We start from the raw sequence: 12,595 nt of genomic DNA on the forward strand, positions 1-12,595 counted from the left end.
GAAAGAAAACAAGGAGCTGTAGAAGAAAGTAAAAGCCAATCCAGAAAGTATTATTTTAGCTTAACTACATTTTAATTGTTTTCATTTTAAAAACAAAAGTGATTTATGTCATCTTAAATTTGGCTGTACAAGTTCTAGTTCTTTTGTTATTTTTTGCCAGGAGATGCTGACAGAGACGAAAGGGAGTATGAAGGCTGAAAAAGAAATATGAGGTCTATCTGCAGAAATACAGACAACATCAAAGAAACCAACTATTTTGTTTGTGTGAGAATCTGTAGCAGATGTGAGGATACAAAGGCAATCCTCCCTCTGCATCACCGCTGACCCTTCTATTTAATGGCCAGTCTTAACTTTCAGTGTTGTTGGTGGGTTAATATGTAATGTCTTTTGTGAATATTGTTTAATAGCACAAGTGTTTTCCCATACAAATACAGAAATGAAGCGCATAGAAGAACTTACGTTGCTTCAAGAAAGGGAGCTGGCAGAAAAAGATGTCACCATAAGAGCTGTAGGTCATTCATTTCCCTTACAATCCTGTTTTAAGCTCCTCTTTTTGTCTGCATATTTATATTCTATGACTGATGCATGCTTCTTCTAATTTCTACATCTTAGTTGGAAAAAGAGAACAACTGCTTAGCCAGAGAAATGGCTTAATTTATAAGGAATTGCAGAACAAACTGAGGGAAAATCCAGAAAATGAGTATTATTTTAACTTAAAAACATTTTAATTATTTTTGTTCTAAAAGCAAAAGTGATTTATTTCATCTTAAGTTTGACTGTACAAGTTCTAGGTTTTTTTTGTTATTTTTTTGCCAGGAGATGGTGACTGAGATGAGGAAAGGGAGTATGAGTATAAGAAGAAAATGTGAAAACTATCAGAAAGCGATAGCAGAGTGAACACTGTAAGTATCTTACAATGATAGTAAGCAAGTAGAACAACCTCTGTAAGGGAGATAGTATAATGCCTTAAAAGTTAATTTTGATTGTACTTCATCAATTTCTTTTCGCAGGAGATCTCAACAGTGACTGAGAAGAGGGCCTGATAACAGCTTGGAAACACAGAATTGACGACTTCTGCTCCCATCTCAAATCTCTACCCTTCTGTGGGAGAAAGGTGGCTGACCAGGATGGTAAAATTCGTCTTTCCGTTTCTGGGAGAGAAATAGACATGTTTCCGTTGATGACTCTCTACTTCAGGAAGTCACAATTGGGAATGTCATCTCTTCATCCTCTGTCACTAACATTTTAACCTTTTAGCAGCAAGCTGTGTTTTGAATACATCAAAAATATTTGTTTAACACTTTTCAGTCTCTGCAAGAAAAGTCAGAAGAAAAACCTGATTGCGTACAAAAGGTAAATGATACTGTTTGTAAGACATTATATTTTTATCCTGTAGAAAAGTTATCATACAACATTTGATAGTGAAAATATAATCAATTTTGCAATACAATGTTTATTCTTTTACAGTATCTAGGTGTCAAATGCAACCATGTCCCTTTGTGTTGCAATCAAGAAAATGATGATTCCCAACCAGGGATCGTAGTAGAGATGGAGTAAGTGTTTTGATATGTTTTTGCTTCATTCTGAATGTTGTCAATATTTCTGTGATTCTGAATGCTAAAGTAATGTTTATACTTTTTAAGATTAAATTGATAAAACAAGAAACTCATCAGGACTTGCAATAATCTTGGCATCATGATTTTTATATGCCAAGTGTTTAATATTTGCTGCTGTTAAAACAAGTGGATGAGTCCCAATATTTCTTTGCCACTTTAAAGTAGTGATTTATTTCGGCATGAGTAGGCCTCAGCAATCATGAGATCAGATTTGCAGTACACACTAAGAATTTCCTTGCAGTTTGAGTGACTGGGGGGAAATCCATTTGACTGACAGCAATATTGTAAGTGAATGGACCCCTACTTTCAGAAAGCTTTAAGACTCAAATCAAAGAGCACCCCTGAAATTCACATTTAAAATCCAAGATGAGATCTAGCAAATTAAATGGGAAAACTTTGAGAAACGTTACTAAACTAATATTTCATATTGGAGTGTTTCATGGTTAATTTACATTTTTGCTACTATCTGTACTTCTTCTACAACAGTGAAATCGTCCATGTTTGAGAGGAGAGCAAAAGACGAGAGCAGTTGGAATCTAAGGATATTCCCAAATTTCCCAGGTATACCTATTCAAAAACATTTAACCAGATATAATATAGACAAAGATGAGATGCCATGTTTATTGAACAAACGTGAAATAATCATACTGAGTGCCAGTTTCATAGGACATTTACATAGGACATTTACATATGAGTCATGCAAATAAATAAATAAATAAATAAACGAAAATAAAAAAACCTATCTTAATTTTTCTATGAGTTTTTCTGAGATTTTCAAATTCAAATTAGGCTATAACATTCAGTCATAAAATAAGAGATTTTAGACAGAATGCCTTCTTTCATGGCATTATAAATAGAATTTAGATGGCTTTTCTTGATATGCTTGTCTGGATTGTTCGAAAGGCAAATGTGATGAAAAACCTAGCTAATATTCTGCCTGCTAATTTTTGCCAAGAAGTTATTCATCAGATAAATTATTGTCTCATTCAACTTGGCTAGTTTTTATTGGACAAAAATGATGTTTGATATATAATTTAATGTGTTAAGTGTTTTTTCATTGAAATATTTATATATTTTTTCAAAATAAGATGATTTGGTTTCTCTTTAAATGCCATCTTCAAAGAGGAAAATGACCTCTTAGCTAGTGAAATAGTGTGCCTTGTGAAAAAAAATAAGGAGCTGCAAAACAAACTGAAAAAAAATCCAGAAAGTATCATTTTAACATTTAAATTGTTTTCATTTTAAAAACAAAAATGATTTATTTTGTCTTAAATTTGGCTGAACAAGTTCTAGTTCTTTTGTTATTTTTTTTGCCAGGGCCTATCTATTTTGACAGAGATGATAAAAGGGAGTATAAGGAGCTAAAAAGGAAATATGAAAAATACCAGAAAGCAACCAGTAGCGTGAACACTGACAGTATCTTACATGATAGTAAGAAACTAGAACAACCTCTGTCAGGGAGGTTTTATAATCATTAAACGTTAATTTAATGTACCTCATCAATTTATTTTCACAGGAGGTCTCAACAGAGACTGAGAAGAAAAGGGGCCTGATAACAGGTTGGGAGCACGGAATCGACAACTTCTGCTCCCATCTTGAATCTCTACCCTTCCATTGAAGAAAAGTGGCTGACCACAATGGTAAGATTTATCCTTCCATTTCTGGGAGAGAAATAGACACATTAAAATTGACGATTCTCCACTTGCCTTTAGGGGCAAGTCACAATTGGGAATGTCATCTCTTCATTCTCTGTCATTAAATTGTAACCTATTAACAGCAAGCTATCTTTGAATATGTCAAAAATAATTCTTATACAAATCCAATTCTTTTGTATTATTCGATTTCAAAATAAGCAATTGTTAGAGTATAGGTAAAAGAAATCTTAGTAAAATGCCTTTTTTCTTAATGTGATATAGCACGATAACAATATCCAGATAATACTGTTGTAAAATATTTATTTAACACTTTTGAGGATCTGCAAGACCCGATGTTGTAAAAAATGTAAATGATAAGAGTTTTTAAGACATCACATATTTTTATTCTATAGAAAAGTTATCATACATTTGGAAGTAAAAATAAAATGAATTTTGCAACACTATGGTTATTATTTTACAGTATCCAAGTGTCAAGTGCAACAAGGTCACTTTGTACAACAATTCAAATAACAAAGAATCCCAGCCACGGATAGTGGTCAAAATGGAATAAGTACCTTGATGTTTTTGTTTTGTTTCATTCTGAATATGGTCAATATTTCTGTAATTCTGAACTCTGTAAACAAACTCCATCTTTTAATAAATTTGTCTTTCTTTTGGTCAGTCAGTTAATCTAAATTAGGTTGTTTTTGATGAATTTCTAAGTATTCTATTTTCGACCATCATACTGAGGAAAGCAAAGCCATTTCAGCAATTTTGAAATTTGTGTTATTAAACATAACAGTGCATTTCCCGATTTTCAATGGTCAGTCATTCCATTAATCAAATTTAGAGTATTATCCCAGAATGGATGTATTATTAGAAAAGATCCTAAAATATACAGAAAATTTGTTATAGTCATTATTACAAGATATTCATATTAAAAATTTAAATATAAACTAAGTGTGGTCTTTATATAACAGCTCTGCTTTCCACAAATGTTAAGGTATTATTTATACTATTTAACTTAAGCTGATAAAACAAACAATAATACAGAAAATAATACTGTATCATTGCTCTTTTTAAATAAACTGTTCCGAGATGTATGGCATAATGGAAGACAATGTTGGTTAGTGCAGTGGTCCCCAACCCCCGGTCCGCGGACCGGTGCCGGGCCGTGGAGTACCTGGCACCAGGCCGCGCAGCGGCCGGGGGACATGAACGCTGCAGCGCAAAGGCTCCTGGGCCGTGCGCAAAAGCTCCTGGGCCGTGCGCAAAAGCTCCTGGGCCATGTGCAAAGGCTCCAGGGAAGAGAGCCCCGCGCAGGTACGCACGTGTGGCCCAAAGCCCCTACCCCTGCGCGCGCTCAGCGGGCCACGGTAAAATTATCAAAGGCTGATTGGTCCGCGGCGATAAAAAGGTTGGGGACCACTGGGTTAGTGGTTAGAGACTGGGAGAGTTTAATATCAAGATAGGAATATTTCAAGGAGATTAGTTATCACAGCTAGTGTTTGTCACTGCACTGATTCCTCTATCAAAAATACTGAATAACTTAGGCCATGTCTCTCAAACATCAAAAATATCTGCCAGACTATTCTGCCTCCTTTATATGGACAATCTGAAACTGTATTGAAAAATACCATCTGAAATAGAATTGCAGCTCAACACTGTCCATAGATACAGCCAAGATATTGCAATAGAGTTTGGACTGGACATATGTGCCACCCTCACCATCAAACAGGGAAAAGTAGTGAAAACTGAAAGAATCAAGATGCCCTATGGAAGTAACATCAAGAGTCTGGATGAAGATGATCACTACAAATATCTAAGCATCCTTCAAGGTGACAACATCAAGCATTCCAAATTCAAGAAAAAGGTTGGAAGTACATACATCAAGAGAGTGAAGAAGATCCTAAAGTCCAAACTCAAATACCATCAAAGCAATCAGTGCCTGGGCAATTCCTATCATTAGATACAAAGCTGGAACAGTGGACTGGACTCAAGCAGGCCCTGAATGGGAAGATCAGAAAAATAATGACACCTGAATCATGCCCTTCATCCATGCAGCAATGTTGACAGATTTTATTTATCAAGGAAAATGGATAAATATCGAATATTGCAAGTACACCAGAAGGTTGAAGAAGAAAAAAAAAAGCATTTAAGAATATCTGAAGGACAATGATACACTAAGCTAATATAATATGAAGGCTTACCGAAGCATACAAAGTCAGTAAGCTAACCATAATAAAATTTTATCTTGACTTTTAAAATATATTTTGGTCAACTCAAGGCAGCAAACATTCCTGCCTTCTATTTTCTCCACAACAACACCTCTGTCAGGTGGGTTGGGCTGAGAAAGTGACCCTGTCCTGATCCTGCCCAAAGTCACCCTGCCATAAATTGCATGTTGACAAAAAGGGGACTAAGCTTTTGCAACCACCACCTTGACTCTTTGTCAGACTGCAAAATTCCATTGGAGTGAACTGTTACTTTAGATCAAAGCCTTCTTCTTTGATACCTCTCCCAGAAAAAGTTCTCCCAGCCCGTCTTCTGAAAACACAATGTTCACATCTGTAAAGAATAAAACTGGCACCTGTTGTCATGTCAGACAGGACAAGTGCTGTCCTATTAGGTCAGTTTTGAACAAGTGCTTCACAATCTCAAAGCTGTGAAAAAAACAAATATTTACTGATTTGCAAAAACAGTAGGAAATGTATTAGAATTGAAATCCTAGAAAATGTATCTATCTGCTCTCTTTAATGGCAGTGAACTGCAGTAGGCAGAAATTTTGTTTGCATATGTGTAGAGGTATCCCTCATTTAGTGACTAACTTATTTACCAGTTCATTCTTGGTTATGACACTGATGAAAAAGTAGCTTTGTGACCAATCTTCACATTTCCATCTTCACAGATCTGCAAAGCAAAGCAAAACTAAAGTAAGATCATAGATCCGGTGGCGGTTTCAGTTGCTTTATTTAACAGAGTTGCTCGTCCTAATCATGGTTGTTAAACAAGGTCACCTGTATATAACTTCATCCTTGTCTGTAATAGAGAAATTAATCCAGAAACGTTCTGTCAGCTTGACTTCTGCCTAGTATCTGCCATAATGTTTCTGCCAGGATGAGGATTTAGTGTCTGGAAAACTGAAATTTACAGCTGTTCTTTGTGAGGCCTGATAAGTCCATCTTTTTTTTCCCTCATGAAAATTATTTAACATTCAGTATTTGAAACCTCAAAAATGTATTAATATTGGAGTACAGATGAGGCAGAATTTTAAAAGATTATAAGTAGCAGTAGTAACAAAAAGTGGAAAAAATTAGAAGCTTGTGGTTTTCTCAAGACCAGTGGTGAAATCCAAACCGGTTTGCTACTGGTTTGCTGGCTGCGCATGCGCGCTGCGTGCCAAACACGTGCTGCATGTGCATGCACAGTACGCGCCAGAAGGAGGTTTGGAAAGGTAAGTAGAAGTGAGTGGGGGGGATCAGCTGTGGCGTGCGATTTAGCTTCGTTAGAAAGCAGGATTTCCTGACTTCCTGTTTGCTGCTGGCCGCCGCCAGACGTTCCTTTGGGATTGTCAGCTTCCACTGCCTGTCAGAGCCGCCTTCACAACGGAACGGCGGCTCGAAAAAACTCCGTTCCCATGAGGAAACGGAGATAGAGCCGGCAGGGGTGGGTAGAACTCTCTGCAGAGTCCCAAAAGTTTTTCTTTTACTTTTGGGATGGAGCGGATGAGATGCCCCATATCCCCAGCCGTTGCTCCGGGCTTTGGGAGACCTCTGCTAATGCAGAGCCAGGCGTCAAAAGCAAGCTTGCGAATTTGACAGATTACTCAAAGAAAATGTGAGCTGGACCTGTAATACTGAAGCGCAAGTATTTTACTTATCTTTTAAAAATTACTTAAGAGAATAGAGGAAGAGAAAGAGGAAAAAAGTTTCTTTTTAAAATGGCGTCTGCCGCGGCTGGAGAAGAGTTTGAGAGGGAAAGTTCTTCCGTTTTTTATTATTACAATGTAGCGGAATAAATACCACTGGCTACATTTGTAGACAAAACTCCGCTCCTGTTTTTGTTTTTCTCTTTTTTCCCTGGAGGCTTGAGTGTTGCTGGCTGGAAGTCTTTTGTCTTGTTTTTTTTTTTCTTCTTCTAACAAAGCCTGCTTAGGCGGAAACATGGCACTGAGGCTTGTGAAGTCAGACAAACAAATAGGTGGGGGGGATTCCCCCACTAAGAATTTAAAGCAACATGTTTTAACTCTTCAGTCCCAGAAACCTGATTTTAATATAATAGAATTTCTCTTAGAGGAGATTGAAAGAAGGGATGAGATTGTGAATCAGCAACTTGAAAAATTTAAGCAGGAAATTAAGGAATTGGTGAAATCCAAGTTTGACTTTTTGCAGCAAAAAATTTTAAAATTGCCAGAATTCATGATTCGGTTGGATACAAATACTAATTTACTAGAGTCAAAAATGGATGAAATTCAAGATAAATTGGACAATAGAATTCAAAAAATTGAAAATGATTTGTTAAATATTCAGGATTATAGTTCAGAAGAAAAATTTAAAATGGATGCTGACCAAAAGTCTGGTAATGTAGAATATCTGGAACAGAGGATTCAAAAAGAGGTTCTAAAGATACAATATAATTTCACAGAATATGCAATAAGACTTAGAGGTTTGCAGGAAAATAACAGAGATGACTTAAGGAAAATATCTTCTGAATTTCTAGCTGGGATTTTAAAGATTCAACCTGAGGAAGTGTTTTGTAGGATTGACAGAGCTTATCGAATAAACTCTTGGATTGCCAAGCAAAGGCAATTGCCTAGAGATGTGGTAATCTATTTTTCAGATAAAGAAATTAGGAATAAAATTGTGCAAAATTCCTTCAATTCTAATTTGCAATTGTATGGAAGAAAGATTTGGATTTACAAGGAACTCCCACCTAAGATACTAATGGAAAGGAAGAAATTTGGCTTTCTGGTGTCTGAGTTAAAAAGGAGAAATATTCAATTCCGGTGGGATGTCCCAGTTGGTATTATATTGAGATATCAAGGAGAAAGATACCAGTTAAATACTGTTGAAAGGGCGGAAGAATTTTATCAAAATAGGTTGAAAATGAATTTAACGTCTTCAGATATAATACAGGATAAGCAGAAGGAGCTGGAACTAAAGACAGAGACTGTACCAGATAAATTGCCTTTGGATTTATCGGATACCCCAGCTGGATTATCTACAAATTTGAGAGAAGTGCCATCTGATTTTAATGTGATGACTTATCAAGGCAAGGACAAGCATGGAAACCAATTAGAGGATATACAAGGGATAAAAAAGAAATGCGAGACACAAAAAATTAGGATGGAGGTCAAACCCACAAAAAGAAAACAAAAAAAGAAATAGGTTGTACAAAAATAGAAATTTCTAACCCAAGCAACAGTGAAGCCAGTGATTTTAAAATATGAATGATTATGTGAAAACATAGAGGAGGCGACATATTGGTCAATATCATCCTGAGGATAGTGGCAGATCTCTGCATTGCCGTAATTTTGGGACATGGAAAGAGCCTCAAATTGATGGTTTTGAATTATCTACTTTGAAACTTCTTTTTGTGTTGATAAATATATTATAATTATCTTGAATTATAAGGCAAGAGAATCACATTGGGACATGCAGAAGATCGGGTTGTTACCCAATACGATGATGGAAATTAATAATCCTGATGAAACCCACAATTATTATTATATGGAATACAATTATAATGTCACTCGGGTGGTTGTTTTTACTTTTATATATATAAGAAGATGTTTACTACTGATGGGGGCAGATATGATTGGAGATCTTGAATAAACTGTTGCATTCGCAAGCTATGTCACCCTATTATGGATGTTGGTTTTAACAATCCAGTGGAAAGACTTCAAGAAGATATTATATGGACTATAAATTTAAAGTTATTGTCTTTTCTTTTTTTATTTAGATATAATGGAATATATATATATATATATTTTTAAGTAGTGTGGGCAGTGAATTAAAGATATCAAGAATTGTTGTGTATGGTAAATTTGTAAGACAGTGGGTGAATAAGCTAGCTACAGACTGATTAGTTTAAGAAAAGGGATTTTTAAGTGATACATTTAGGGGAGTGGAGGAAATGGATAGAGTGGAATAAATGTTAAATTAGATTTTATGGGGAGCCCGCTTTGAAATGTTATTAAAGTAGGACTTATTGTATAGTTTTAAAGTGGAAGGTGGTTTTGAATTGTTGCAATAATGCATAGATATAAAACACTATTATGCTAAATTAGAGTTATTTTATAATAGTTATAGTATAATGTGTTTGTTTTTTTTTGTTGTTTTTTTTTCTCTTCTTCTTTTCTGAAATGTATGGATAAAGGGGGATTTATAATACTTTTAGTAAGTAAAGGTCAGTATTTTGAGGAGGGAGTAAGTAATCTGTTATGAATTAGGGTTTTTTTTTGTTACGAAGAAGTCACAGGGGGGGAAGGGTGGGGAGGGGGGGTTAGGGAGGGGGGGGGAGGGGGGGGAAAAAGGGGGAAAAATTTGTATTTGAAAACCTTTTCAATAAAAAAAAAAAAAAAAAAAAATGATAAATAGAAAGCAGGATTTCCTGCTTTCTAGCAAAGCTAAACCCTGCTGCACAGCTGATCATTGGAAATACCGGTTTGGAGGAACCGGTAGCTTTTTTTAACTACTGGTTCACCTGAACCGGTAGCTTTTTTTTTTTACTACTGGTTCGCCCAAGCTGGTAGTTTTTATCACTACAGGTTCACCCGAACCAGAGCGAACTGGTAGCATTTCACCCCTGCTCAAGATCCTGGCTTAGCATGATATGGTATGGCTTTGTTTGTCCCCACACCACTCTGCTTTCTACTAACTCTTGCATGTCAAAAACAATTTTGGTACTATTTCTCCCTATCTCTGTCCTCCTTTCCTAGCAGTCTACTACTGCTTTACTACTTTCTCTCAGCTTTGGCTTTCTTATATTTGATTTTCCTCTCTAAACTGGGTAGATGACACAATTTTGAATTAAGAGATCTATCTTACTTATCTGATCCATCCATATCTGATCAATCTATCCATCCATCCATCCATCCATCCATCCATCCATCCATCCATCCATCCATCCAGTCAGCCAGCTAGTATACCGCTTGCACCCTGCTAAAGACAGCCCTACCCATTTCTCTAATTTTCACAATAATCCCATAAAGCAGGTATGGCCAGAAGAGTCATTGGATTCACATAATATGCTAAGATATAATAAGCAAGAAGCTGAGCTTGCTTTCCCTCACTGGCTGCTGCTTCCTGACATAAATGGCAGTTGGAACTTTCCAACTGCTGTCAGGGCCTTCCAGTGAGAGTGTGGTTTGGCAGTTCCTATGGTAACAGCTTCACGCATCTCAATTAGCTCCTCCTATCACCACAATGTCTCCGTCATTGCTGTTCTTCACATTAGCACTGTTGCCAGAAATAAACATGGTGGATTTGGTGACAGGATGGTGCCTCTTCGGCCTTGCTTTACTGATAGGAGGAATAAACACGAGGGCTCTGGCTTTTCATTCATTTCATTCATTTATTCCTTTCCTCGTCACTGATGAAGCTAATACAGGGAGTCCTCGATTTACGACCACAACTGAGCCCCCCCATTTTTTGTTGCTAAGCGAGACATTTGTTAAGTGACTTTTGTCTCATTTTATGACCTTTCTTGGCACAGTTATTAAAATGAATCACTGCAGTGGTTAAATTAGTAACACGGGTTGTTAAGTGATTCTGGCTTCCCCGTTGACTTTGCTTGACAGAAGGTCATAAAAGGGAACCACATGACTCTTTTGCAACCATCATAAATTGCAACCGTTAATAAATAGGTGGTTTATTGTAACTGCAACCATCGTAAATATAGGCCAATTGCTGAGTATCCGAATCACATGACCATGGGGATGCTGCAATGGCCGTAAGTGCAAAAAAAAAACAACAACACGGTGGTAAGTCACTTTTTTTCACTGACGTCGTAACTTTGAACAGTCACCAAATGGACTGTTGTAAGTAGAGGACTATCTGTACACTTTCCCCATTTCTCAGTGGCTATGGGGTGAAATAGTTCCTGGCACAGTGGTTAAGTCAATGTTGAGTACTGACCTGGGGTTTGCTCTGGCAATGAGCTGCACTTTGCCCATGTAAACTTAGCTAAGATTAAAGCTGTAGTAGTCAAAGTTGTATTGGGGAATGCATTTGCTACGATAGGAGTTCAGCCATTGCAACTGTTAGGAGACTCACCGGCTCTGTTGTGGGTCAGTGGGGTGAGCTGCGCAGCACTGAAGCCCAATTGGTTTCTTTTTACTTAGCAAAATGCAATATACAGTACACAACTTAGCCATACTCTTTTAGCACTGAGCAACTCTTTCAATCAGTTATGGTTATTTTGTGGGGGTTTTTTGAATTTTTTTTATTTTTCTTTCTCATAAATACTCTTAACCAGTATTAATCATACCTATTATCTTTAGTTTCCCTATTAATTCATTTTTCTGCCTTCAGTAGTTAAAATATTATATATTCTGGACTGCTCTTCTACTCTTCCATCTCTTCTTTATACCACAACAACCCTTTCTCTCCTTATTTTCTCTTTCCTTTCCCTCTCTACTCCTATCCTTTTCAACTTTCCTCTTCCTCCTCTCCTTCCCCCTCTCCTTCCCTTTCCCTTCTCCCACTTCTCTCTTCTTCCTCCCTTCCTAACCTTCTCTCCTACTCTCATTTCCCCTCTTTCTTCCTCTCCTTTTCCCTTTCTTCTCTCTCCTTCTCTCTCCTTCCCTCTTTTTCCTCTACCACTCTGCTCCTCTATTCCTCTCTTCATCCCGTCTCCATTATTGTGTTTACTTTCCATTCATGTATTTTCAATATGGTATTTCAGCAATCCCAATTATCTATTTATTTATATTCTCCTTACAGTTTCTTTTCCATTTTGCTGGTTGTACAAATATCATCCTTACTATACATTTTTATAATAACACTTTTTTTCCCTTTTCCTCCTCCTTCCCCCTTTTTCGTTTACTCAGGGGTCATCTGGGTTTCTATCCCTTCTTTGTCTTTTCTCTCATTTTCTTTTATCTTTTCTAATTTATTAGTAGTTATGGTTATTTTGGTTATGCCAATCAGATATGACTAGGCCTGAAACATGTCAATGAAAACTCCATCATCATATTTCAATACATTTTTTTTTGGCAAACAAAACCCAGATGTATTAATGCTGGCTTAGTTTATGCAGAGTTGGGTTGTTACAGAAATGTGCAATTTCATATCTTAAAATACTGCTGGAGTGAAACCAATCTGCAATTTCATACAGGGCCCA

At 36.6% G+C, this 12,595-nt stretch overlaps 2 long non-coding RNA genes across 3 annotated transcripts in view; one reads left to right on the top strand and one right to left on the bottom strand.

Moving 5' to 3' along the window:
- The window catches only part of LOC117674247 (uncharacterized), an 80,214-nt gene extending 68,694 nt beyond the window's left edge, over nucleotides 1–11,520 (bottom strand). The window contains exons 1-2 of the long non-coding RNA XR_015731303.1: nucleotides 10,430–11,520; nucleotides 6,087–6,160 (exon numbers count right to left, since the gene is read on the bottom strand). This is a non-coding gene — a long non-coding RNA (uncharacterized LOC117674247). The remainder of the gene's footprint in view (nucleotides 1–6,086; nucleotides 6,161–10,429) is intronic.
- On the top strand, nucleotides 60–3,853 carry LOC117674249 (uncharacterized). Of its 2 annotated transcripts, XR_015731304.1 has the most exons (5): nucleotides 60–902; nucleotides 1,011–1,553; nucleotides 2,103–2,177; nucleotides 3,133–3,256; nucleotides 3,732–3,853. It is a non-coding gene; the product is annotated as an uncharacterized LOC117674249 (long non-coding RNA). The 2 variants fall into 2 exon arrangements; XR_004593782.3 differs by having other exon boundaries at nucleotides 60–1,553.
- Nucleotides 11,521–12,595: the final 1,075 nt, after the last annotated feature.

The sequence above is a fragment of the Pantherophis guttatus genome, chromosome 1, assembly GCF_059756535.1.
Source record: "Pantherophis guttatus breed Tessera chromosome 1, ASM5975653v1, whole genome shotgun sequence".
In the NCBI taxonomy this organism is placed as follows: Eukaryota; Metazoa; Chordata; class Lepidosauria; order Squamata; family Colubridae; genus Pantherophis; species Pantherophis guttatus.